The 25,131-nt window shown below is 50.5% G+C and overlaps 2 protein-coding genes across 6 annotated transcripts in view; both read right to left on the bottom strand.

Moving 5' to 3' along the window:
• The window catches only part of MRPS2 (mitochondrial ribosomal protein S2), a 590,340-nt gene that overhangs the window by 36,267 nt on the left and 528,942 nt on the right, over positions 1-25,131 (bottom strand). The window contains exon 1 of one of the 5 annotated variants that reach the window (XM_050760263.1): positions 17,143-17,146. The exons of the other annotated variants lie outside the window; for them this stretch is intronic. The gene's annotated coding sequence lies outside the window, so the exon portion shown is untranslated. Of the gene's footprint in view, positions 1-17,142; positions 17,147-25,131 lie in introns of those variants that run through there. 5 annotated transcript variants of the gene reach the window in all.
• LOC126937095 (beta-lactoglobulin-2) overlaps positions 1-25,131 on the bottom strand; it is a 175,103-nt gene that overhangs the window by 138,148 nt on the left and 11,824 nt on the right. The gene's annotated exons all lie outside the window — the stretch shown is intronic.

Here is a 25,131-nt window from a genome sequence, read left to right as displayed (position 1 = left end):
CCCATCTCTACTAGAAATACAAAAATTAGCCAGGCGTGGTGGCACGCGCCTGTAGTCCCAGCTACTCGGGAGGCTGAGGCAGGAGAATCACTTGAACCCAGGTGGTGGAGGCTGCAGTGAGCCCAGACCATGCCACTGCACTCCGGCCTGGGCAACAAGAGCAAAACTTCATCTCAAAAAAAAAAAAAAAAAAAAAAAGATCTTGGGGAGGACAAGGTATTTCCTTGTGAGCAAACAGTGGGGGAGGCCCCCTGGGGAGGGGAGTGGCCTTCTGTCTTTGCATCTGTCTATTTAGGAAGAAACTGGGAGGTAGTTTTGGGTGACCCAGTTCCCAATCTTAACTCTTCTTTTTGGCATAGTGAGTTTGGGGTCCTGAGATTTTTATTTTCCTTTTACTTCTTTAAGGTGGAGGAGAAGGAAACTTCTCAGGGATTATCCCAGCATATTATCTTGTCTTCCTGGGCTTGAGGTAAGACAGAACTGCCTTTTGGGCTGCCTGTGTCCCTGGGAGTCCAGAGACCCTGGGTCATATGGCCGGACCGATGGCAAATAAAGCTCCATTCAGAATGTCCTGCTCCAAACCCAGGACTCTTACCCTGTCTTAGTCAAACTTGTAAAAATGTGATGAATACATTACAACCTCTGTAACCGCCCAAGGAGCTCACCTTGCCTGCTGTGTAGACAGAGCCGTTTTATCAAGACAGAGGAATTGCAGTGGAGAAAGAATAATTCATGCAGAGCCGGCTGTGCAGGAGACCAGAGTCTTATCATTACTCAAATCAGTTTCCCGGAGCTTTCAGGGATGAGAGTTTTTAAGGACAACGTTGGTGGGTGGGGGAAGCCAGCGAGCCGGGAGTGCTGACTGGTCGGAAATGAAATGGGGAGTCGGAGCTGTCTTCTTCCACTGAGTCAGTTCCTGGGTGGGGCCCACAAGATCAGATGAGCCAGTTTGTCGATCTGGGTGGTGCCAGCTGATCCATCGACTGCAGGGTCTGCAAAATACCTCAAGCACTGGTCTTAGGTTTTACAGTCGTGATTTTATCTCCAGGAGCAGTTTGGGGAGAGTCAGAATCTTGTAGCCTCCCGCTATATGATGCCGAAACCATAATTTCTAATCTTGTGGCTAATTTGTTAGTCCTACAAAGGCAGTCTAGTCCCCAGGCAAGAAGGGGGTTTGTTTTGGGAAAGGGCTGTTACTCTCTTTATATCAAACTGTAAACTATTAATGTAAACTGAATTCCTCCCAAAGTGAGTTCAGCCTGACACCCAGGAATGAACAAGGACAGCTTGGAGCTTAGAAGCAAGTGGAGTTGGTTCGTCTCTTTCACTGGCTCATAATTTTGCAATGGCGGTTTCATCTCTACCCTGACAATGCCTTCTAGTTTTCTTACCCACTGGTGTCAAGACTTAATTAAAAACCTCAGACGGATAGGGTAACATGGAACCTGAGACCCTGATTTGCGGGGATAGGTTTTTTTTTTTTTTTTTTTTTTTTGAGACGGAGTCTCGCTCTGTCGCCCAGGCCTGGAGTGCAGTGGCCGGATCTCAGCTCACTGCAAGCTCTGCCTCCTGGGTTTTTACGCCATTCTCCTGCCTCAGCCTCCCGAGTAGCTGGGACTACAGGCGCCCGCCACCTCGCTCGGCTAGTTTTTTGTATTTTTTAGTAGAGACGGGGTTTCACCATGTTAGCCAGGATGGTCTCAATCTCCTGACCTTGTGATCCGCCCGTCTCGGCCTCCCAAAGTGCTGGGATTACAGGCTTGAGCCACCGCGCCCGGCCTTGGGGATAGGTTTAAAGTGTATTCTGGAGTTGGTGCTCCCACCCCAGGGGCCGACTCAGAGGGCTTACCTTCCAGCCTAACTACAGGGGAACCAGAGGCTGCCGACCTGGATCTCACCTTGACGGAGGTCCTGTCATCTTCCTCCATGGCTGGAGAGACGGACTGTGGATGCTCTCCTGCTGGCCATCCAAAAACAAACAAACGGACAAACAAATATGAGAGGAAAACTTGAAGAGGCCCCACGTGCCAGAGATGGGACAGCTTGAGATTTGGTGAGGATAATTGCAGTGACTCAAAACCCATCAAGAAGTTTAAGTCCATGAGTTCACTGTAATCTTAAAAAAATGATAAAAAAAAGAGAAAGAAAACAAATTGATCATCTTTGGAGGCTAACAATCAATTCATTATCTTAGAGACAGGTGAGTAAAAATTTAGCATTGTTCCTGCCCATATCAGGGAGTTTTTTTTTTTTTTTTTAAGCAGTCCAACTAATAAATGAAAAAAGATTGGGAGGCCAAGGCGGGCGGATCACGAGGTCAGGAGTTCGAGACCAGCCTGACCAACATGGTGAAGCCCCATCTCTACTAAAAATACAAAAATTAGCTGGGCGTGGTGGCACATGCCTGTAATCCCAGCTACTCGGGAGGCTGAGGCAGGAGAATTGCTCAAACCCGGGAGGTGGAGGTTGCAGTGAGCCATGATTGTGCCACTGCACTCCAGCCTGGGTGACAGAGCGAGACTCTGTCTCAAAAAAAAAAGAATAGAATGGATGAGTGTAGGTAATGTAGCCACTGACCCTCGAAAAAGGGGAGCATCAGGCTTCTGTGCCCCGATAAAGAGCCACAGGGCCTGAGTGCGATGGAGCCCCTGACCCCAGCCACTAGCTCCAGCTGCCTACTTGCAGGAAACCCACTGGACAAGGGATGGGGTGTTGATCTGTGAGCTGGGGGGGGGGGGTGGGCAGCCAACAACACTGTCACTGTGGGGAACTTGGCAGGGGGTGGCCCCAGGGCTTCCCCAGATCAGCTGTAAGGAAAAGAAAGGGATGGCGTGGAACCTGTAGGGGAAAAGAGATTTAAAAGACGCATCAGATACAAAAGTGGCCCTGACTAACCTGTCATGTTTAAAGATGGAGATATTAGGCCGGGCGCGGTGGCTCAAGCCTGTAATCCCAGCACTTTGGGAGGCCGAGACGGGCGGATCACGAGGTCAGGAGATCGAGACCATCCTGGCTAACACGGTGAAACCCCGTCTCTACTAAAAAATACAAAAAACTAGCCGGGCGAGGTGGCAGGCGCCTGTAGTCCCAGCTACTCGGGGGGAGGCTGAGGCAGGAGAATGGCGTGAACCCGGGAGGCAGAGCTTGCAGTGAGCTGAGATCCAGCCACTGAACTCCAGCCTGGGCGACAGAGCGAGACTCCGTCTCAAAAAAAAAAAAAAAAAAAAAAAAAAAAAAAAAAAAAAAAAGATGGAGATATTAAATAATTTGACCTAAATGAAAGTGTAGAAAAGCACAAGGGAGACAAGATCCTGTCAGGACGGTGGTGACTTTGGGGGCTGGCAGAGGGCTGTGGCCATGGGGGTGCCGTGGAGGGGGTCTGGAGTGGCTGGCAAAGCTCTTGGCTTTCGTGGTGGTGATAAAAAGTGTCTGCCCTGTTGAAGTCCATGAAGCTTGGCCGGGCACGGTGGCTCATGTCATGCACGTCCGTGTGAAGAGACCACCAAACAGGCTTTGTGTGAGCAGTAAGGCTTTTTTTTTTTTTTTTTTTTTTTTTTTTGAGACGAAGTCTTGCTCTGTCGCCCAGGCTGGAGTGCAGTGGCCGGATCTCAGCTCACTGCAAGCTCCGCCTCCCGGGTTCAGGCCATTCTCCTGCCTCAGCCTCCCGAGTAGCTGGGACTACAGGCGCCCGCCACCTCGCCCGGCTACACTAAAGCTTTTTAATCACCTGGGTGCAGGCGGGCTGAGTCCGAAAAGAGAGTCAGCGAAGGGAGATGAGGGTGGGGCCGTTTTATAGGATTTGGGTATGTAAAGGAAAATTACAGTCAAAGGGGGTTGTTCTCTGGTGGGCAGGAGTGGGGGTCACAAGGTGCTCAGTGGGGGAGCTTTTTGAGCCAGGATGAGCCAGGAGAAGGAATTTCACAAGATAATGTCATCGCTTAAGGCAAAGACCGGCCATTTTCACTTCTTTTGTGGTGGAATGTCATCAGTTAAGGCAGGGGCAGGGCATTTTCACTTCTTTTGTGATTCTTCAATTACTTCAGGCCATCTGGGCCTATACGTGCAAGTCACAGGGGATGCGATGGTTGGCTTGGGCTCACAGCTCATGCCTGTAATACCAGGCTTTGGGAGGCTAAGGTGGGAGCATCGCTTGAGCCCAGGAGTTTGAGACCAGCCTGAGCAACATAGTGAGACCTCATCTCTACAAAAGATTTAAAAATCAGCAGGGCATGGTGATGTGCACCTGTAGCCTCAGCTACTCTGGAGGCTGAGACAGGAGGATCGCTTGAGCCCAGGAGGTCAAGGCTGCAGTGAGCTGTGATTGTTCCACTGCACTCCCCCACTGTCTTAAAAAAAAAAAAAAAAAAGGCCAGGTGCAGTGGCTCATGCCTGTAATCCCAGCACTTAGGGAGACTGAGGCGGGCAGATCATGAGGTCAGGAGTTCGAGACCATCCTGGCCAGCATGGTGAAACCCTGTCTCTACTAAGAATACAAAAATTAGCTGGGTGTGGTGGCGCGTGCCTGTAATCCCAGCTACTCGGGAGGCCGAGGCAGGAAAATCGCTTGAACCATGGAGGCAGAGGTTGCACTGAACGGAGATGGTGCCACTGCACTCTAGCCGGAAGACGAAGTAAGACTCTGTCTCTGGCTCAGGCCTGTAATCCCAGCACTTTGGGAGGCCGAGACAGGCAGATCACAAGGTCAGGAGATCAAGACCATCCTGGCTAACCTGGTGAAACCCTGTCTCTACTAAAAAATAAAAATAACTAGCCAGGCGAGGTGGCAGGTGCCTGTAGTCCCAGCTACTTGGGAGGCTGAGGCAGGAGAATGGCGTGAACCCAGGAGGTGGAGCTTGCAGTGAGCCGAGATCCGGCCATTGCACTCCAGCCTGGGCGACAGAGCGAGACTCTGTCTCAAAAAAAAAAAAAGACTCTGTTTCAAAAAAAAAAAAAAAAAAATTCATTAAGCTAAAAAAAAAAGTCTCTGATGATTTCCTAGTATGGTTTGAATAATGGAGCCGGAAGCCCCCATAGCCCACCCACCTACCTTCAAGAGTTCATCCCTCACGTTCTCCCTCTTCTGCCTCCCCGGGGGGGTTGGCTGCATCCACTGCTTTCCCCACTGCAGGCGCTTTGCACAGATTCAACCTTCTAAAGGAAGCGTTACACCCACATTTGCAGGAGACCCGCCTCCATCTTCTTTCTCCCAGAGAGAAGCAGTCATATTCCCTGCCGTGGGTTATTTAGCACTTACTGCTGGGATCCCCCCAGACCCTGAGAGGAGGACCTAGGGACCAGAGACCCCAGGAGGCCCAGTGAGGGAAGGGTGTGAGACATCGGGGGAGGAAAGCCAGTGGAACGGTGACGGCCGTGGGCAGCTGGGCTCAGGCTCCTGGAGGCCACGGGGAACGTGCCTCGGAACGTCCCTCTGAGGGCTGAGAGAGCCGGGATCACCCACCGACTCCCATTCCTCAGTAGCTGAGATCTGCCCCTGGGCTGTGAGCTCCTGCCAGGTCTGGCAGCTCCGGCAGCAGGTGAATGTCCTCCTGCGGAAGACACGGCAGAAGACACGGGAAGCTGGGGGTAGAGACAGAACTGTCTGAGGTCACCCCGGGGGACGGCAGCATCTTTCTTTCCCTCCTGCCCCGCACGGACGGAGTCCAGCCTGTCCTGTCGCTGCTTCTTCAAGTGACGATTTCTGGGAGGGCTGATGGCACCGATGCCAGTTCCCACCACCACCGTGGCCTCAGCGCCACGGCTGACGCTCATTCTAGAGCCCCTCACCCCACGCTCCTGCTGGTCTGGGTCATTTGCTGGCTGGGGTGTCCAATGTCCTGGCTGAGGCTTCGACCCCAGTGACCTTCCCCCGGCCAGACAGTGGTCGCTGCAGTGACCTGTTTCCTGTTTGCTTTGGGCGAAGCACCGAGGGTAGTGGAAAAGATGGATAAAACGAATGAGAAGATGGAGCCTTTGACAGAGCAATGGAGCCCTTGGGAAAGGAGCGGCTGGACAGGCCGCGTGGGAATCGCGGATTCACTGGGGTGCACTTCACATAAAAGCCCCTGGATACAGCCAAGGAAAGGCTCAGGGGATGCTGAGATTGGCCAAGAGAAATGATTCAAATGGAAGCACAGAGGAGAAAGAGGTAAACCAGTTAAACCAACCTGGAGCTGGAAACGTGTGGGGTGAGGCCCACAGAGACCTGTAGAGTGCGAGGCAGTGAAGAGATGTGGGAGAGGAGCCCCCTGCCCCCACAAGGCCCTCTTGTCCCTCCCCTGAGTGGGTTCCCCAGTTTCTCACCCCCCTGCCTTCTCATTTCTTGGTTTACATTTTTCTTTTTTTTTAGACAGAGGCCCACTCTGTTGCCCAGGCTGGAGTGGAGTGGCACGACCACAGCTCACTGCATCGTCCACCTCCCGGGTTCAAGTGATTCTCGTGCCTCAGCCTCCTGAGTAGCTAGGATTACAGGTGTGCACCACCATGCCTGGCTAATTTTTGTATTTTTAGTAGAGATGAGGTTTTACCATGTTGGTCAAGTTGGTCTCGAACTCCTGACCTTGAGATCTGCCCGCCTTGGCCTCCCAAAGTGCTGGAATTACAGGCATGAGCCACCGCGCTTGACCACATTTCCCTTCTGGTGTGCGTCCTCCTTTAGCTGCCTGTAGAGGGATCAGGGGAGGTAGAGATGTCTTGTAACCGACTCAAGTTTGGCTGCTCGCTGCAGGAGAAGCGAGGTGTGGTGAAAGGAAAGCAACTTTTATTCACATGCTAGCAGGTGGGAGAGTGGCCGGACTGAAGCCTCAAAGGAACCATCTCAGCTTTCCAGGCTGAGTGAAGGGCTTTAGGAAGGAGAACTCGGTGTGGGAGACATGTGGGAGTGAGGTAGTGGTGCAGGTGTCTTAAGTAATTGCCCATCCGGAGGTACGGTTGGCATCACCTTGACCTTGGTCCGGTGGTGGTGGACGCGTTGTTCGTAATGCCCCTAGACAGGAGGATTCCACAGCTGGGTCCTATGCCTGGTTTATTTAAAAACGAGCCCCTGGCATTTCTAAGCAGGCACAGAAGTGAGCACTGTGGCTGGCAGAAAGGGAGGGAAACGGGTTTAAAGTATGTTTCAAGGCTTCATTCTGAGACTAGGAGGGAAAGGAAGAAGAATTTTAAAATCTTTCTCAAGGCTGAGATACTTGACTACAGTCTCGTGCCCAAAATGTTTCTATTCTACGCTGAGACCTGATGGATAATTTGGCTGCATACATGGAGTCCAGTGTATGCACCTGCCCGTCCCATCCCACACTCGCAGCCAGTGGAAAAGTGTGCAAAAGGAAGCCAGATGGGAGTGCCCACCAGAGTCAGTTTGGGGCAGGCTGGTGGACTCAAGAGGAGTCTTAAATATTGGAAATGTCATCACAACCATCTGGGAAGCCCCCTCCTCTTCAAAAGGACATAAAGTCAAAGTGAACAGCTGTGCTCACTCCAAGCCTATACCCACAACCATGGTGCCCTTGACATTCAGAGTCATGGCCACCAGCCACAAAATTGTAACTTACAGTTAACAAAATTGGGACATATTTACATGTTGACTAAGTTGGGAAATAATTGGGTTTTCTTTAAAAGTAGTAAAAGTAAAGAAGAAAAAGTCAAAAAGGTCTGACATCTGAGAGGGTGAAATTTCCTTACTTTAGATCAGCAGCAATCCGGCTGATCCCGCCTGAGCCTTGAGCTCCCCGGAACCCAACGGCAGCTGTGCATTGGCGCATGGTGCCCTGCGTCTGATCAGCTGACTCTTCAGGCAAAATCTGCACCATTTTCACGTGAATTGCAGATGTCCTCAGTGTCCTTACAAAGTTCCTAAGTCATGACCATTCTGTCCTCTGGATCCAGGCTGGAGTTGCCAAGACCAGCTCAGTTGGGGAGACCCTAACCCAGCGGCGCTGGAGGAATTAAAGACACACACACAGAAATACAGAGGTGTGAAGTGGGGAATCAGGGGTCTCACAGCCTTCAGAGCTGAAAGCCCCAAACAGAGATTTACCCACATATTTATTAACAGCAAACCAGTCATCAGCATGGTTTCTATAGATATTAAATTAACGAAAAGTATCCCTTATGGGAAATGAAGGGACGGGCTGAATTAAATGCATAGGTTGGGCTAGTTAACTGCAGCAGGAACACGTCCTTAAGATACAGTTCGCTCATGCTATTGTTTGTGGCTTAAGAATGCCTTTAAGCGATTTTCCGCCCTGGGTGGGCCAGGTGTTCCTTGCCCTCATTCCTGTAACGCCACAACCTTCCAGCTTGGGCGTTAGGGCCTTTATGGACATGTCACAGTGCTGCAGAGGTTTTGTTTATGGCCAGTTTTGGGGTCAGTTTATGGCCAGATTTTGGGGGGCTTGCTCCCAACATGGAGTAAACTCCCATTTCTTTAAGCCGTCCTGTCCCCTGCAGGTGCTTCCGAGGTTGAGCTGATGAGCAATAGTTATGAGTCATTGGAGGAGACATCCCAGAGGCACCAGCTCCCCCCTGCCCTCAACTGAAATTAAGACCTGATGCTCTGAGTGGGGCCCCTGGGAGGGGAAGCTCAGAGGGGACCCTCTCCACCTCCACCCAGGAGACCCCAGAGGGACCATGGCAGAACAGGAGCCCTCTTTTAAAAGCCAAATAAAAATTAGCAAAAGAAGCCAGTCATCTCTGTGAAATGTCCAGAACAGGGAACTTTGTAGAGACAGGAGATTACTGGCTGCTGGAGGCTGGGAATGGGAAGGTGAGGGGCCTGGGGAGGTGATGGTTAAAAGATTTTTCTTTGTGGTGATGAAATTGTCTTAAAATGGACTGTGGTAATAGTTGTGCAACTCGGTGGATATATAAAAGTGATTGAATTGTACACTTTAAATGTGGGAATGGTATGGTGTGTGAAAGCTGTTATTTAAACAATAGATAAGGAAATAAGTGAAGTCCCTGGGCTGGAGCCAGGGGGATGCAGTTGTTCACTCTACCTGCACCTGCTGTGAGGCCCTGGGCAAGACCTTTCTGCACCCTGGCCCTCAGTTTCTCCAATCTGGAACACGTGGGGTCAGCCAAGGTCTCCACAGCCTTTCTCTAGCAGTCTGTGACAGTGTGGAGTACCTGCAGAGAAGGCACCTGGGTCTCTGAGGAGCAGAGAAGAGGGCTGGGGCTGCAGAAATATGGCTTCACTGTGGGTTTGGGTATCTGCGAGGTCCTGTCTGGGAGAAGCCTTCTCCGACCCGCCAGTCTCCACCTGGCTGGGACTCTTCCTTCGTGGCTCGTGTGGAAATGACAGCCATAGAACTCTGCGTGCTCACCTGATGTTCACCTGAGTGGAGGCTCCTGAGCGTGGGGTTGGCCCAGCACCTGATAGAGACTTAGAGTCAGACCACAGCAGATGCCAACAGAAAACAAAGGTGAACCCTGGAAACGGTTTGGGGCCTTCTAGGTGCCAGCCTTTTGAATGCAGACAAAGTGAAGGCTCAGCCCTGCCCTCCCTGAGCTGCAGGTGAACAGGGAATCAGTGCGGTGAGAATATGCCGCTGCAGCACAGGCAGGTTCTCCAGTGAGGCGAGGCGGGGCTGGGGGATTTTACAAACCCGTTATTTCAAAATAATTTCAGGCACACAGAAAAGGTGCAAAAGCCGGGCGCGGTGGCTCAAGCCTGTAATCCCAGCACTTTGGGAGGCCGAGACGGGCGGATCACGAGGTCAGGAAATCGAGACCATCCTGGCTAACCCCATCTCTACTAAAAATACAAAAAACTAGCCAGGCGAGGTGGCGGGCGCCTGTAGTCCCAGCTACTCGGGAGGCTGAGGCAGGAGAATGGCGTGAACCCGGGAGGCGGAGCTTGCAGTGAGCTGAGATCGCGCCACCGCACTCCAGCCCGGCCGACAGAGCGAGACTCCGTCTCAAAAAAAAAAAAACAAAAAACAAAAAACAAAACCCCCAAAAAACCAAGAAAAGGTGCAAACATAGTACAAATCTTTCCCTTCTCTCCTTAACCCAGATTACCCAAATGTTCACATTCAATCACATTTATATCTGTTATTTTCATTCTCTCTCTCTCTCTCTCTCTTTTTTTTTTTTTTTGAGACGGAGTCTCGCTCTGTCGCCCGGGCTGGAGTACAGTGGCGGGATCTCAGCTCACTGCAGCTCCGCCTCCCGGGTTCCCGCCATTCTCCGGCCTCAGCCTCCCGAGTAGCTGGGACTACAGGCGCCCGCCACCTCGCCCGGCTAGTTTTTTGTTTTTTGTTTTGTAGTTTTAGTAGAGACGGGGTTTCACCAGGTTAGCCAGGATGGTCTCGATCTCCTGACCTCGTGATCCACCCGTCTCGGCCTCCCAAAGTGCTGGGATTACAGGCTTGAGCCACTGCGCCCGGCCATTCTCTCTTATTTTTTTCACTAGTTTTAGATCCAATGATGAGTCTTTCCTGAAAAAATTATTACTATGGTACTTGCCAAATGGTTTTTCTGACACCATCTTTTCTTCTACAGTTATCAGTTGGCATTCTATGTAAAGAGGACTTCCTCTCTCTCTCTCTTTTTTTTTTTTTTTTTTTGAGATGGAGTTTTGCTCTTGTTGCCCCGGCTGGAGTGCAATGGTATGACCTCAGCTCACTGCAACCTCTGCCTCCCGGGTTGAAGCAATTCTCCTGCCTCAGCCTCCCGAGTAGCTGTGTTTACAGGCACCTGCCACCTCGCCCGGCTGATTTTGCATTTTTAGTAGGGACGGGGTTTCTCCGTCCGTGTTGGTCATGCTGGTATGTAACTCCCGACCTCAGGTGATCCACCCACCTCAGCCTCCCAAAGTGCTGGGATTATAGGCGTGAGCCACTGCACCTGGCTAACCCTTCTTACTTGTGTGTATGTCAGTGTAGACTCGTGGACTATTATTTGTGGATTATAATTTAGTTACTATCATTCTTTTTTTTTTTTTTTTTGAGACGGAGTCTTGCTCTGTCACCCAGGCTGGAGTGCAGTGGTGCGATCTCGGCTCACTGCAAGCTCCGCCTCCCGAGTTCACGCCATTCTCCTGCCTCAGCCTCCTAGTAGCTGGGACTACAGGCGCCCGCCACCTTGCCCGGCTAGTTTTTTGTATTTTTAGTAGAGACGGAGTTTCACCGTGTTAGCCGGGACGGTCTCGATCTCCTGACCTCGTGATCCACCCGCCTCAGCCTCCCAAAGTGCTGGGATTACAGGCTTGAGCCACCGCGCCCGGCCACTATCATTCTTTAGTGTGTTGTTCAGATTGTCCCTGATGTGGGAGAGTTTGCAGACAGGAGTGTCACAGATTTAGGTTTTGAGAGGATCCTCATAAACCACAGTGAGTGCCACTACTCACGTACCAGAGTCATTGAAATTGAAAACGTCGGCCATGCTGAGTGTCGAGGAAGATGTGGAGCCGTGGCAACGCTCGTACGCTGCTGGTGGAAATGGACAATATTGGGGCAGCCAATCCCGAGAACAGTGTAGCAGTTTCTTATAAAGTTAAATATACGCTCATCATGTGACCCAGGGATTCTACTCCTACATATTTACCTGAGAGCAGTTAAAATAACACATCGTCACAAAAGCTTCCACACTGATACATAGACGGGATTTATTCATTATAGCCCCAGACAGAAAACAGCCCCAATATCTATAAACTGCAGAATGGGTCCAAAAAATGATAATATTTCCATTCAATGAAACAGCCTCAACCCTGAAGAGGAATTAACTGCAGACACACACAGCATGGGAGAATCTCAGAAACATGACCCTCGCTGAAAGGAGCAGAGAATGAACTGTGTGATTCTATTTATACAAAATCCTATAACCTGCAAAACTCTAAGAACAGAAAGCAGATCAGTGGGTGTTCGGAACTGGGGCTGGGAAGGTAAGGAGGAGATTGATTAAAAAGCAGCAGGTTGAAAGTTTTGAGGTGACGCAAATGCTCTAATCACGACTGTGGGGTGGCCACACACAGCGCATAACGCACAGTGCGTGGAGCTTTACTTCTGAACTGGTCAGTGGTACTCCGTGTGTAATTAGACCTTCCTAACCTGACTCGAAGAAAGCATAAGCCATTTCTCGGGTTCTTGTGGGGATCGCAGACCACAGGGCAGAGTGGAAACAGGTCGACAGCGTGGGGTCAGAGTTGGGATTTATTTCGGTGGAGAGTTGACCAGACTTGTTGAGTGGTTCGATGCGGGGTGGGAAAAGAAGGGTGAAGGGGACCCCTGGGGTCTGGATCTGGCTCAGGGTAGGTGATGGTCCCACTAGTGGAGAAGGAGGTGGGCTCTTTATTGCCACATCCAGGGGGGTGCGGGGGACATCACCCCACCTATCTCCCTGCACCTGGACAACACCTGGAAATGGCAGGCAGTGAGTGTCCTAAGCTGATTGCCAGGGAGGTCTTCAAGGCTCCCTGCCACAGGGGCAGCACCAAGCCTTCCGCCCTTGGTGCTGGGGCAGGCCTAGGAGTCTCATTTGGGCGTGGAGCCTTGAATGGACCCCTGGAGAAAGATGTTGGGGTCCCTCCTTCTCAGGAGCTCCTTTGGAGCTGGGAGGTCCTGCATTTTGGCCTCTAAGGAGGGAGGGGAAGACACCCAGGACAGAGCTCGGTTGCAGGGATGCAGTGCAAGGATGTTCCTGGGACTGGCCTGGGCTCCCCAGCCAGCCAGGTCTGAGTTCGAATCCTGGCCATGCTGCATACCTACAACTATCTGATCTTTGACAAAGCTAACAAAAGCAAGCAATGGGAGACATTGCTTGTTTTTATGCTTGTTGGCTGGCATACATGCATCCGTACATCTATGTCTTAAGACATTCAGTCAACAAGCATATGAAAAAGAGTTCAACATCATTGATCATTAAAGAAATGCCAGTCAGCCGGGCATGGTGGTTTATGCCTGTAATTCTAGCACTTTGGGAGGCCGAGGTGGGTGGATCACCTGAGGTCAGGAGTTCGAGACCAGCCTGACCAACATGGAGAAACCCCATCTCTACTAAAAATACAAAATTAGCCAGGCGTGGTGGCGGGTGCCTATAGTCCCAGCTACTCGGGAGGCTGAGGCAGGAGAACCGCTTGAACCTGGGAGGCAAAGGTTGCGGTGAGCTGAGATCATGCCATTGTACTCCAGCCTGGGCAACAGGAGCAAAACTCTGTCTCAAAAAAAAAAAAAAAAAAAAAGAAAAGAAAAAAAGAAATGCCAGGCAAAACCATAATGAGATACCATTTCACACCAGTCAGAATGGCTCTTATTACAAAAATCAGAAAATGGGCTGGGTGTGGTGGCTCATGCCTGTAATCCCACCACTTTGGGCAGCTGAGACAGACAGATTACTGGAGGTCAGGAGTTTAAGACCAGCCTGGCCAACATGGCGAAACTGTGTCTCTGCTAACGATATAAAAATTAGCTGGGTGTGGTTGCATGCACGTGTAATCCCAGCTACTCAAGAGGCTGAGGCAGGAGAATCGCTTGAACCTGGGAGGCGGAGGTTGCAGTGAGCCGAGATGGTCTACTGTACTCCAGCCTGGGTGACAGAGCAAGATTCAGTCTCCAGAAAAAAAAAAAAAAAAGTTAGAAAATAACAGATGCTAGTGAGGTTGTGGAGAAAAAAGGGACACTTGGCCGGGCGCAGTGGCTCAAGCCTGTAATCCCAGCACTTTGGGAGGCCCAGATGGGAGGATCACAAGGTCAGGAGATCGAGACCATCCTGGCTAACATGGTGAAACCCCGTCTCTACTAAAAAATACAAAAAACTAGCTGGGCGAGGTGGCAGGCCCCTGTAGTCCCAGCTACTCAGAAGGCTGAGGCAGGAGAATGGCGTAAACCCGGGAGGTGGAGCTTGCAGTGAGGTGAGATCCGGCCACTGCACTCCAGCCTGGGCGACAGAGCGAGACTCCGTCTCCAAAAAAAAAAGAGAAAAAGGGACACTTATACAGTGTCTGTGGGAGTGTAAATTAGTTTAACCATTGTGGAAGACAGTGTGGTGATTCCTCAAAGACCTAAAGACAGAAATACCATTGAACCCAGCAATCCCGTTACTGGCTATCTCCCCGAAGGAACAGAAATTGTTGTAACATGAAGACACACGCACGTGAATGTTCATTGCAGCACTATTCACAATAGCAAAGACATGGAATCAACCTAAATGCCCATCAGTGACAGACTGGATAAAGAAAATGTGATACATATACACCATGGAATACTATGCAGCCATAAAAAATAATGAGACCGTGTCCTCTGCAGGAACATGACTGGAGCTGGAGGACATTATCCTTAGCAAACTAATGCAGGAACAGAAACCAAATACTGCATGTTCTCACTTATAAGTGGAACCTGAATGATGAGAACACATGGACGCATAGAAAGGAAGATACACACACTAGGGCCCATCAGAGGGTAGAAGGTGGGAGGAAGGAGAGGATCAGGAAAAATAACGAATGGGTACTAGGCTTAATACCTGTGTGATGAAATAATCTACAACCAATCCCCCATGACACAAGTTTACCTGTGTAATAAACCTGCACGTGTACCCCAAACTTAAAAGTGACGTTAAAAAAAAACAAACCCTGAATGGCCGGACGCGGTGGCCTGTAATCCCAGCATTTTGGGAGGCTGAGGTGGGCGGATCACAAGGTCAGGAGTTCGAGAACATCCTGGCTAACGTGGTGAAACCCCGTCTCTACTAAAATTACAAAAAATTAGCTGGGCACGGTGGCGGGCACCTGTAATCCCAGCTACTCAGAAGACTGAGGCAGGAGAATCGCTTGAACCCGGGAGGCGGAGTTGCAGTGAGCTGAGATCGCGCCACTGCACTCCAGCCTGGGTGACAGAGCGAGACTCCGTCTCAAAAAAAAAAAAGAAGAAAAGTCCTGGCCATGCCTTACAGTAGCTGAGGAACCCTGGGAACTTGCCTCAGCTTCCCCACAGGCACAGCGGAGGCCATGTCCCCACCACCGAGGTTATGGGGACCTCATGGACAGTAGACCTTCTATCAGTGGCATCCTTCGCACTCCACCCTTCCCAGTCTTAGTGGTGCTCGTACGGCTCTTGTTGCAGCAGGGCCCGCTGTCAGAGGGCTGGCTCTCCCGGAGCCTCTGCACCCCTCTGGGCCTCTGCTGAGCTTCTTCCCTCCCCAACTGCTTCTTTGCCTCCTCTTCCTCGAGCCCCATGGTCCCCAAAGTTGTTACTGGGCACCTCCTGTCCTGCCTGCCAGGGCCCCTGGCTCCTCTCCTGGCCACCCACCCTTCATCCCTAGTCACCAAACCCATCAGAAGAACCTTCCCCATAGCTTCTTCCTTTCCTTGCCCCCAGTGTACCTCCCCCTGCCCCCAGCCCAGGTTGCCTCAAACAGGACCTCTGAGACCCTTCTCCAAGAAGCCTGGTAGACCAGCCCATCTGGAGGGACGTTCCCTCTTGTTCTTTTGTGGTCCTTATCCACTGTAAACGCTGACTTTCTAGGGCCGCTGCAATCCCTGAGATTGGGCCCTTCTTGCCCTGCTGGGATGCGGGCAGAGAACCATCCAGGAATACCAGGTCCAGGTACCTGTGCTCTTGGATGTGTTTTCAGAGAGCAGTAGCCCTGGAATGGATGGTGGGAGGGGCCTGGGCCCTGCCAGCCATCCCACTGTACAGATGGAGAAACAGAGGCACAGGGGGACGAGATCCAGCCAGGTCCCCACGCCCGGCAGCTGTTTCTGTCTGCAGGGCATCAGGGTTTCCGTCCTACGGCTTCCTTCGCACACCTGCCATGCCAGGCGGGCCCTGCCCACGTCGGGGAGGGTGGGTCAGCAAGACCAGCGCTGCCACTGAAGTTCGCTGTCCCGTGGGGGGCTGAACAAAGAAGCAAGAAGAGCTCCAGGAAAAAGACAGGGCCCAGCAGGGCAGGCGGCTTCTTGGCCCCAAACCAGAGGAGACTCCTCCTCGCCAGCCTATAAACTAATTAATTGTTTTTTTTTTTTTTTTGGTAAAGCACAGTGAGCTACCAGGACTCCAGGAGACACACGGCGCTAAAAAGGCCTTTTCAGACCAGTCGCTTTCATTCCGAGGCCAGACAATACCCAGTGACCATCAGATATTACTGCACTGGTTTTTCAGCTTCAGCTGACAGACCGTTTTCTTTTTTTCTTTTTTCTTTTTTTTTTTTTTTTTTGAGACGGAGTCTCGCTGTGTCGCCCAGGCTGGAGTACAGTGGCCGGATCTCAGCTCACTGCAAGCTCTGCCTCCCGGGTTTTTACGCCATTCTCCTGCCTCAGCCTCCCGAGTAGCCGGGACTACAGGCGCCCGCCACCTCGCCCGGCTAGTTTTTTGTATTTTTTAGTAGAGACGGGGTTTCACCGTGTTAGCCAGGATGGTCTCGAACTCCTGACCTCGTGATCCGCCCGTCTCGGCCTCCCAAAGTGCTGGGATTACAGGCTTGAGCCACCGCGCCCGGCCGACAGACCGTTTTCTTTAAACTGCTCTGAAAACCCCAAACCACGACCTTCTCTCCACCCATTTCTCTACCATTGCAGGAGAAGCCCGCAGGAAAGGTGCCGTGGGAGCGGCACAGTGGGTGACCGCGTCCTCTCTTCTCTGGTAGACATGGTGGAGTGGTAAGTGCACCGACTTTTCTCACATCCTGGAGGAAGCTGTGAACATTCTGAGGACTACTGCAGGCTTCAATACCTCTGTTGGGATTTTCATGGATGATCCTGGGGAGGGTGGCTTGGCCATTCTGAAACACCTTCTCCTGGTGGAGGTGGCCCAATCCCCCACCCCATAACTCTGTCTCTACCCTCCCCTCTCCCCTCCCCTCCATCCCTTGCCAACCTCCATCCCTCCCCTCAGCTCCATCCTTCCCCTCCCCTCCATCCCCGTTGTCACCTCAATTTCCACCCTCACCTCCCTCCCTCCTCTCACCCCATCCCTCCCCTCCCCTCCATCCCCACCCTCCCCTCCATCTTCCCCACCTCCATCCCTCCCCTCACCTCCATCCCTCCCCTCATCTCCATCCCTCCCCCTCCCCTCCATCCCCACCCTCATCTACATCCCCCCACCTCCATCCCTCCCCTCACCTCCATCCTCCCACCTCCATCCCTTCCCTCACCTCTATCCCTCCCCTCACCTCCATCCCCACCCTTACTTCCATCTCCACCCTCACCTCCATCCCCCATTCCCCTCCATCCTCACCCTCACCTCCATTCCCACCCTCACCTCCCTCCCTCCCTTCACCTCCCTCCCTCTCCTCACCCCCATCCCTTCCCCTCCCCTCCCATCCCCACCCTCCCCTCCATCCTCCCCACCTCCATCCCTCCCCTCACCTCCATCCCTCCCCTCACCTCCATCCCTGCCTTCACCTCCATCCCCCCTTACCTCCATCTCTCCCCTCACCTCCATCCCTGCCCTCACCTCCATCCCCTATTACCTCCATCTTTCCCCTCACCTCCATCCCTCCTCTCACCTCCATCCCCCACTTCACCTCCATTCCCCGCTTTCCTCCATCCCTCCCCTCACCTCCATCCCTCCCCTCACCTCCATCCCCACCCTCTTCTCCATCCCCATCCTCCCCTCCATCCCTACCCTCCCCTCCATCCCTCTCCTCCCCTTCATCCCCACCTTACCTTCATCCCTCCCCTCACCTTCATCCCTCCCCTCTCCTCCATCCCCACCCTCATCTCCATCCCAACCCTCATCTCCATCCCTCCCCTCACCTCCATCCCTGCCCTCCCCTCCATCCCTCCCCTCACCTCCATCCCCCCCTCCATTCCCCCTCCCCTCCATCCCCAACCTCACCTGCATCCCTCCCCTCACCTCCATCCCCACCCTCACCTCCATCCCTCCACTCACCTCCATCCCCCTCCATCCCTCCCCTCCCCGCATCTCTCCCTTTACCTCCATCCCCCGCTCACCTCCATCCCTCCGCTCCCCTCCATCCCTCCCCTCCCTCCATCACTCCACTCACCTCCATTCCCCCTCCATCCCTCCCCTCACCTCCATCCCTCCCATCTCCTTCATCCCTGCTTTTACCTCTGTCTCCATCCTGCAGCCAGTTGGCCATCTGCACAGCCAGGCCTCTTGGTCCCACCTTCTTGGTCCTCATTCTCCCAGCCCCGAGGCCCCCGGGGGTTCCAGTGCTAACAGATAAGTAGACCTGAAGTCATCTTGGCGATGTGGGGAGGAGGAGGAGGGAGGACAAAGATACATAAGACGTGTTTTCCCCACATCACATTTTTATGCCTTACATTTGATTTTCTCAGAATCGCTTTTATTCCTAAAAAACTCCACTTTTATTCCTTTGATACAAAATAACAGCTAATAACAGCTTTAAATTCTCAGGTGTGTGTTTATAAGTTGATTTAATGAGGGACAATTTACCAAGCAATGGGGTCGGGTTGAGAATGGGAGCTGGAAGCATCTCCTCTGAGGGGCGAGGGGAGGGAATGTGCACCAGGCCCTGCAGGGATGGGGAGGAACCAACAGCTTCCTCCTTCCCACCCTCTGATCTCCTGCCAGGGCCCCCATGCGTGGATTGCAACTAGAGGTCAGAGGCTTGGGAGCTGGGAGGATGCAGAGTGGGGGAGGAGGGACGTGGACTCCCGGTCCGAGCCAGGACCTCCAGCAGGAGAGGAGCTGCTTCAGAGGGTAGTGACTGGGGAGTATTTTGGTCGGGAGCAACATGTTCTTGTTTGTGTCTAAAAAGGCCAGCTGGCTGCTGTGGACTTTAAGTTTGTGGTGACGGGAACAACTATAAGACAGTTGGGAGGCTGGGGAATATGGTCATTTGGGAGAAGTGGGGGTGTCCCAGTTGGGTACGGAGAGGGTGGGCAGGCAGGAGAGAGAAGAAGGAAGTGGACCAGGGGTGCTTGATGGTCTGGGAGCATGAAGAAGAAGCCATCCACCCAGACTCAAATGACGAGGAGTTTGCTGCTTGAGGGAACCCGGGGGCTGGCCGTGCAGCACAAGGAGCAGAGGCTGGCAGGAGCTTTTATCCTAAGGTGGATCTTTCTGCCTCTCTGGGCAGCCTCCCAAGTCTCTGCTCCAGGTGACCAGCTTCTTTCGAGGGCCCACGGCCAGCATGACAGAACACAGCTACCAGCCTTTGCTGCACCGCAGATGCTTGACTCCAGGGACCTCCACAACAGCAGCTCTGTGTCTAATGCTCGAGCTCAGTTCCAAGGAGTCTGGTTGGGGTCACCTTTCTGATCTGGGCTCCCAAGTCACAGCTGACACACCAACTTGTGCGTTTGTGTCCTTGGTTCAGGTATCTGCTGTAATCGGCTATGCTCAGGGGTGTGGGATGGATTGAGAATGAAACCTCCAGGATGGCAGTGAGCTGTCCTAGTAGAGGTCCTCACCTTGATCACCCAGCTGCTAGCTAACTCGCCAGCTGACCACAGATGCAGGAGAGCAGCTGAGACCAGCAGAAGAATGGCCCAGCTGAGTACAGCCAGAGCTCTTGACCAAGAGAATGATGACAAATGCAATGGCTGTTGCTTTAAGCCACTAGTTTTGGGGATGTTTGTTATGCAGCAAAAGCTGACTGAAACAGAAATTGGAATCCAGAACTGGGGTGCTGTTGTACAAAAACCTAAACTGTGTGCCGTAGGTTTGGGACCAAACAGTGGACAGAAAATGGAAAAGTGGCAAGGAAACTATTAGCAAGGGCTGAGAAAGTGGAAAACTGTTCGTGGAGTCTGGAAAGGCATAAAAAATGCTGTAGCTTCTGGAAAAATGGTGTTACATGGTAGCCCAACATCTGGAAAATGTTATCTGCTGTAACTTATAAGACAGAAAATGCACCTGACAAACTTGAGGGATCTGGTCAAGAAGATTTCTCAGTAGAATGTTGAAACTGACAGGTAGTTTCATTTCACTGTGTGAGATCCAGAGAGAAAGAGAGAGAGAGGTGAGCTGAAATGAGAACCACCCAGTTTGCAAGAGGAATCTAGAGGAAGCAGAGAGGAGGCTGGGTTGCTGGACTGGAATAAAACTGTTTTCAAGAAGTGGTCACGGGGTAAAGATCAAATCAAACGTGTAGCTTAAGTCCTTTGTTAAAACCTCAGAAAGACTTCAGGCAGTGGCCAGAAGAGCCTCCCAGGGAAATAAACAAACTTCTAAGAATCTTAAGGGTATTGTCCCATAGCACCCTCATATTCTGCCCAAGTCAAAGAGAGGACTGTCTAGAAAAGATCTGTGGGCATGACGCTGTTGGGTGAAGAGGACTTGCCTCACATTCATAAGTAATTCACAGAGTTTTAAAGGGAATTGTATTGGTGAAAGCCCCACAGTGCGAACTGAGATAGTTCAAGTTGCACACCGGCTTCTGGGTGCCTAACTTTCGTTGTGGAAGAACCAGAGTGAGAAAAGCAAATCAGTTGCCCATGGGGGCCCTTCCTTATGGAAATAAAGGACTCCTGTGAGAGCAGAGCTCAGAGAACAGTGGACTGCAGCCCTGTCCTACTTATAAATCACGTGTCTTGTTTTTCCCATTCGCTTGTCTCCTCTCCTCCATTCTCTCACTTGTGCTTCCTGGGATCATCCTCAAATACATTTCTCCCATTCCAGGCCTCATCTTAGGGTCTAATTTTGGAAAAACCAACCTATGACTCTAGGCAACCCATTTTGTCTCTGACTATTTATTATTTATTTGAGACAGAGTCTTGCTCTGTTGCCCAGACTGGAGTGCAGTGGCATGATCTCCGCTCACTGCAACCTCCGCCTCCTGGGTTCAAGCAATTTCCATCTAATTTTTGTATTGTTAGTAGAAACAGGGTTTCACAGTATTGGCCAGGCTCGTCTCAAACTCCTGACCTTAAGTGATCCGTCCACCTTGGCCTCCCAAAGCGCTAGGATTACAATTGTCCCTGCCTTTAGTGGAAAATTATCTAGTGTTTTCCATTAAACATGATGCCGGAGTTTGGACAGAGATAGACATAAAGTATCCAACTCTTCTTTTTATCCAGGTTTTTGTTTTGTTCTGCTTTGAAGGATTGGTTGTTGAATTTTGTCAAATCCCATTTTCTGAACATCACAACTTGTCTGTTCTTGATTGACAATTATGAATAAGGCAGCTGTGAACATTCTCATGCCTGTCTCCCAGTAAACATGTGCACACATGTCTTTTGGGTATATACACAGGAGTATATATTATATATAGGAGTATATATAGGAGTAGAATTATGGGATCATAGAGTGGGCATTTCTTCACTGTTGTTAGAAGATGCTGCCAGTTTTCCAGAGATTGTGCCATTCACGCCCCTCCAGCTGGGCATGGGAGTCCAAGCTGTCCTATGTTGTTGCCAAGGCTTATTATTGTCAGTCTTTTTATTTTCAGCTGGTCTGATGAATGTGAGGTGTTATTTCATTATAGCTTTAATTTTCACTTCTACGATTACCAAAGAATTTAAGCATTTTTTAATGTGGTTGTTTCTCATTTAAATATATTCTTAAAAAAACAAACGAACAACAACAACAACAAAAACGAAGAGAACACGAAACATACTTTATTAACACAAAAAAGCAGCTGTAACAAGGCACAGCAAGAAGAAACATACATTCGCACTCCAAGGGTTAGTGCTGCATACAAATATAGCTTTTCTGGCTAGGCCCAGTGGCTCACGCCTGTAATCCCAGCACTTTGGGAGGCCGAGGCAGGTGGATCACAAGGTCAGGAGTTCGAGACCAGCCTGACCGACATGGTGAAACCCTGTCTCTACTAAAAACACAAAACTTAGCTGGGTGTGGTGACGTGTGCCTATAATCCCAGCAACTCAGGAGGCTGAGGCAGGGGAATTGCTTGAACCCAAGAGGTGAAGGTTGCAGTGAGCCGAGATCACACCACTGCATTCCAGCCTGGGTGACAGAGCGAGACTCCATCTCAAATATATATGTACACACACATATATGCGTATATGTGTGTGTGTGTGTGTGTGTATATGTGTGTATATAGATCTTTTCTTCCCTATAGCCTTGGTGATAGCCATGGGGGTGTAAAATAACATTTTGCAGAAGCACAGAAGGAAACCAGGAAGCAGTCTGCAGTGGCACAGAGCATGTTAACAAAAAGATACAAGAACGGATTGGGCTGCTTTAGTGCAAAATGTCTAGGACAGAACTGTACATTCAGTTCAGATTCTTTTTTTTTTGAGATGGAGTCTCACTCTGGCTCCAGTCTCTCAGGCTAGAGTGCAGTGGCGCGATCTCCACTCACTGCAAGCTCGTCGCCTCCCAGGTTCACACCATTCTCCTGCCTCAGCCTCCCGAGAAGCTGGGACTACAGGCGCCTGCCACCATGCCTGGCTAAATTTTTGTATTTTTAGTAGAGACGGGGTTTCACTGTGTTCGCCAGGATGGTCTCGATCTCCTGACCTCGTGATCCACCCGCCTCGGCCTCCCAAAGTGCTGGGATTACAGGCGTGAGCCACCGCGCCCGGCCTTCAGTTCAGATTCTAAGAAGTAGACACTAGAACCTGATGTAAGTTCCAAAAGAGCCCACTGAAATAGTATTACATAGTATCCCAAGTGACAAAAAGTTGCTAAATAAAGTCCTATTACACAGTATTCCAAGTGACAGAAAGTTGCTAAGTCACTTACAGATACAATGGTTGTACAGCACCTTTTCAATTTGCAGTTTAGGTTTCAGATTTTCCGTTAAGGATGAACTGCCCCGAAATTCTCTACATTATACTTAAGCAGTTCAGCTACGAGAGTTTACAACAAAGAGGTAACTACTGTTATCCAACCTATTAATTACAGTTTAACCATAAACTCAACATCAGCAACCATTGCAATTATTATTGTCTGACTTGATGGGGCATCTTCTAGACTCATGTTCTTCGTGGTTCATGAAGAACCGTGGTTCATGGGCATAGGGGAAGATCCAACTTTCAAGAAACAATGATGAGACTGCACATAAACTTTAAAAAATTACATGCCAGACTATATTGCAGAGGCCGGGCACAGTGGCTCATGCTTGTAATCCCAGCACTTTGGGAGGCTGAGTCACGTGAGGTCAGGGGTTCGAGACCCCCCCTGGCCAACAGGGTGAAACCCCATTTCTACTAAAAGGACAAAAATTAGCCCAGTGTGGTGGCAGGCGCCTGTAATCCCAGCTACTTGGGAGGCTGAGGCACGAAGATTGCTTGAACCTGGAAGGTGAAGTTTGCAGTGAGCTGAGATCATGCTACTGCACTCCAGCCTGGGTGACAGAACGAGATTCCATCTCAAAAAAAAAAAAAAAAAAAAAAAAGAAAGAAGAAAAAAGACTATATCGCAGAAGCAATTCCACATACCTGTTTTAAGTTAAAACATTAAATCATTAAAAATATTAATACCTAGGGCCTTTAGATGAAATTCTACTACTAACTTTGTAAGTCTGAAATTTTAAGAATGACTATTTAGAAAACCTGGTTTACCTAACAGCACCTTTTGGAGAAGAGAGAAAGAATCTGACTATAAAATACATCAACACTTAAGTGAACTGCACTATGCCCTTGTGGCCAGAAAATTGCATTTCTTTTCCTAAAAGGAAGGCGATCTTTCTTTTTTTTGACTTCTAAAGCTTGACTTAGAGTAACTTCAAACATCACTACTTTTGGAAGATGATAGAAAACCTCTTCGAAAAAATAATTTTAGATATTAGTCACATGGCTGCAATACTTATCCAATATTAATTATTTGTTCTTCAGTAAGACATTGAATTCTTCAGAGCAGATGCACCTGAGCTGCCTCACTCAATGACTACAGCCATTACAAACCAAACTGTTAGCTACATTGGCCACATGTTTTTGTCGGCTTACTGAACACCTGGAGCGGTGCCTCCTGTTGCTCCACCGGGCACCAGGTTCATCTGGATAAATAACAGCAGGTCGCATCTAACAGATACCAGCACTAAGGTTGAAGATGGCACGAAAAAACCGAGCAGTGATGTGTGTGCTTGTTCTGGGACACTGTCTGATGCACACAAAAGCGAACTGAGTTAACGAGTTTGCTTTGCCCTGACTGGTTCTCTTTCTAATTAGCAAATCCCAACTTTTTGTTTATAATGATATCCTTTTTTTTTCTTTTTTCTCAAGATGGAGTCTTACTCTGTGCTCTGTGACCCAGGCTGGAGTGCAGTGGTGTGATCTCAGCTCCCTGCAACCTCTGCCTCCAAGGTTCAAGCAATTCTCCTGCCTCAGCCTCCTGAGTAGCTGGGATTACAGGTGCGTGCCACCATGCCCAGCTAATTTTTTGTATTTTTAGTAGAGACAGGATTTCACCATGTTAGTCAGACGGGTCTTGAACTCCTGACCTTGTGGTCTGCCTGCCTTGGCCTCCCAAAGTGCTGGGATTACAGGCGTGAGCCACCGCACCTGCCCTATAATGATAGTCCTTTAAAAAATTCTGCCACGTTGATGATGAAGGGAGCCCATCGATTGCACATAGGCAGTGCACCTGCAGACTCCTGCAGGCAGATGCCGCAGGCTGAAAGGAAGGGTCCTATTTAGAGATACAGTAAGCAGTGGTTCAAAAAACATGAGTGAAACGGGACGCAGTTGCTCACGCCTGTCATCCCAGCACTTTGAGAGGCTGAGGCGGGCGGATCGCCTGAGGTCAGGAGCTCGAGACTAGCCTGGACAAAATGGTGAAACCAGTTTCTACTAAAAAAAAAAAAAGTAACTGGGCGTGATAGCACACGCCTGTAGTCCCAGCTAGTTGGGAGGCTGAGGCGGGAGAATCGCTTGAACCTGGGAGGTGGAGGTTGCAGTGAGCAGAGATCACGCTATTGCACTCCAGCCTGAGTAACAGAGTCTCACTCTGTCACAAATGAACAAACAAACAAAAACATGCAAGAACTGGGATTTTGATCATGTTCTTTTTTTTTTTTTTTTTTTTTTTTGAGACGGAGTCTCACGCTGTTGCCCAGGCTGGAGTGCAGTGGCGCGATCTCGGCTCACTGCAAGCTCCGCCTCCCGGGTTCACACCATTCTCCTGCCTCAGCCTCCCGAGTAGCTGGGACTACAGGCGCCAGTGGGAGTTCAGATTCACACCATTTTCAAGTTTCCCAGGAAACTCCATCTCAAAAACAAAAACAGGAGTTGCTCGCCCGGCTAGTTTTTTGTATTTTTAGTAGAGACGGGGTTTCACCGTGTTAGCCAGGATGGTCTCGATCTCC

The sequence above is a fragment of the Macaca thibetana genome, chromosome 15, assembly GCF_024542745.1.
Source record: "Macaca thibetana thibetana isolate TM-01 chromosome 15, ASM2454274v1, whole genome shotgun sequence".
Classification (NCBI taxonomy): domain Eukaryota; kingdom Metazoa; phylum Chordata; class Mammalia; order Primates; family Cercopithecidae; genus Macaca; species Macaca thibetana.
The sequence above is the reverse complement of the archived record's forward strand: the minus strand, read 5'-3'. Positions and strand labels throughout refer to the sequence as shown.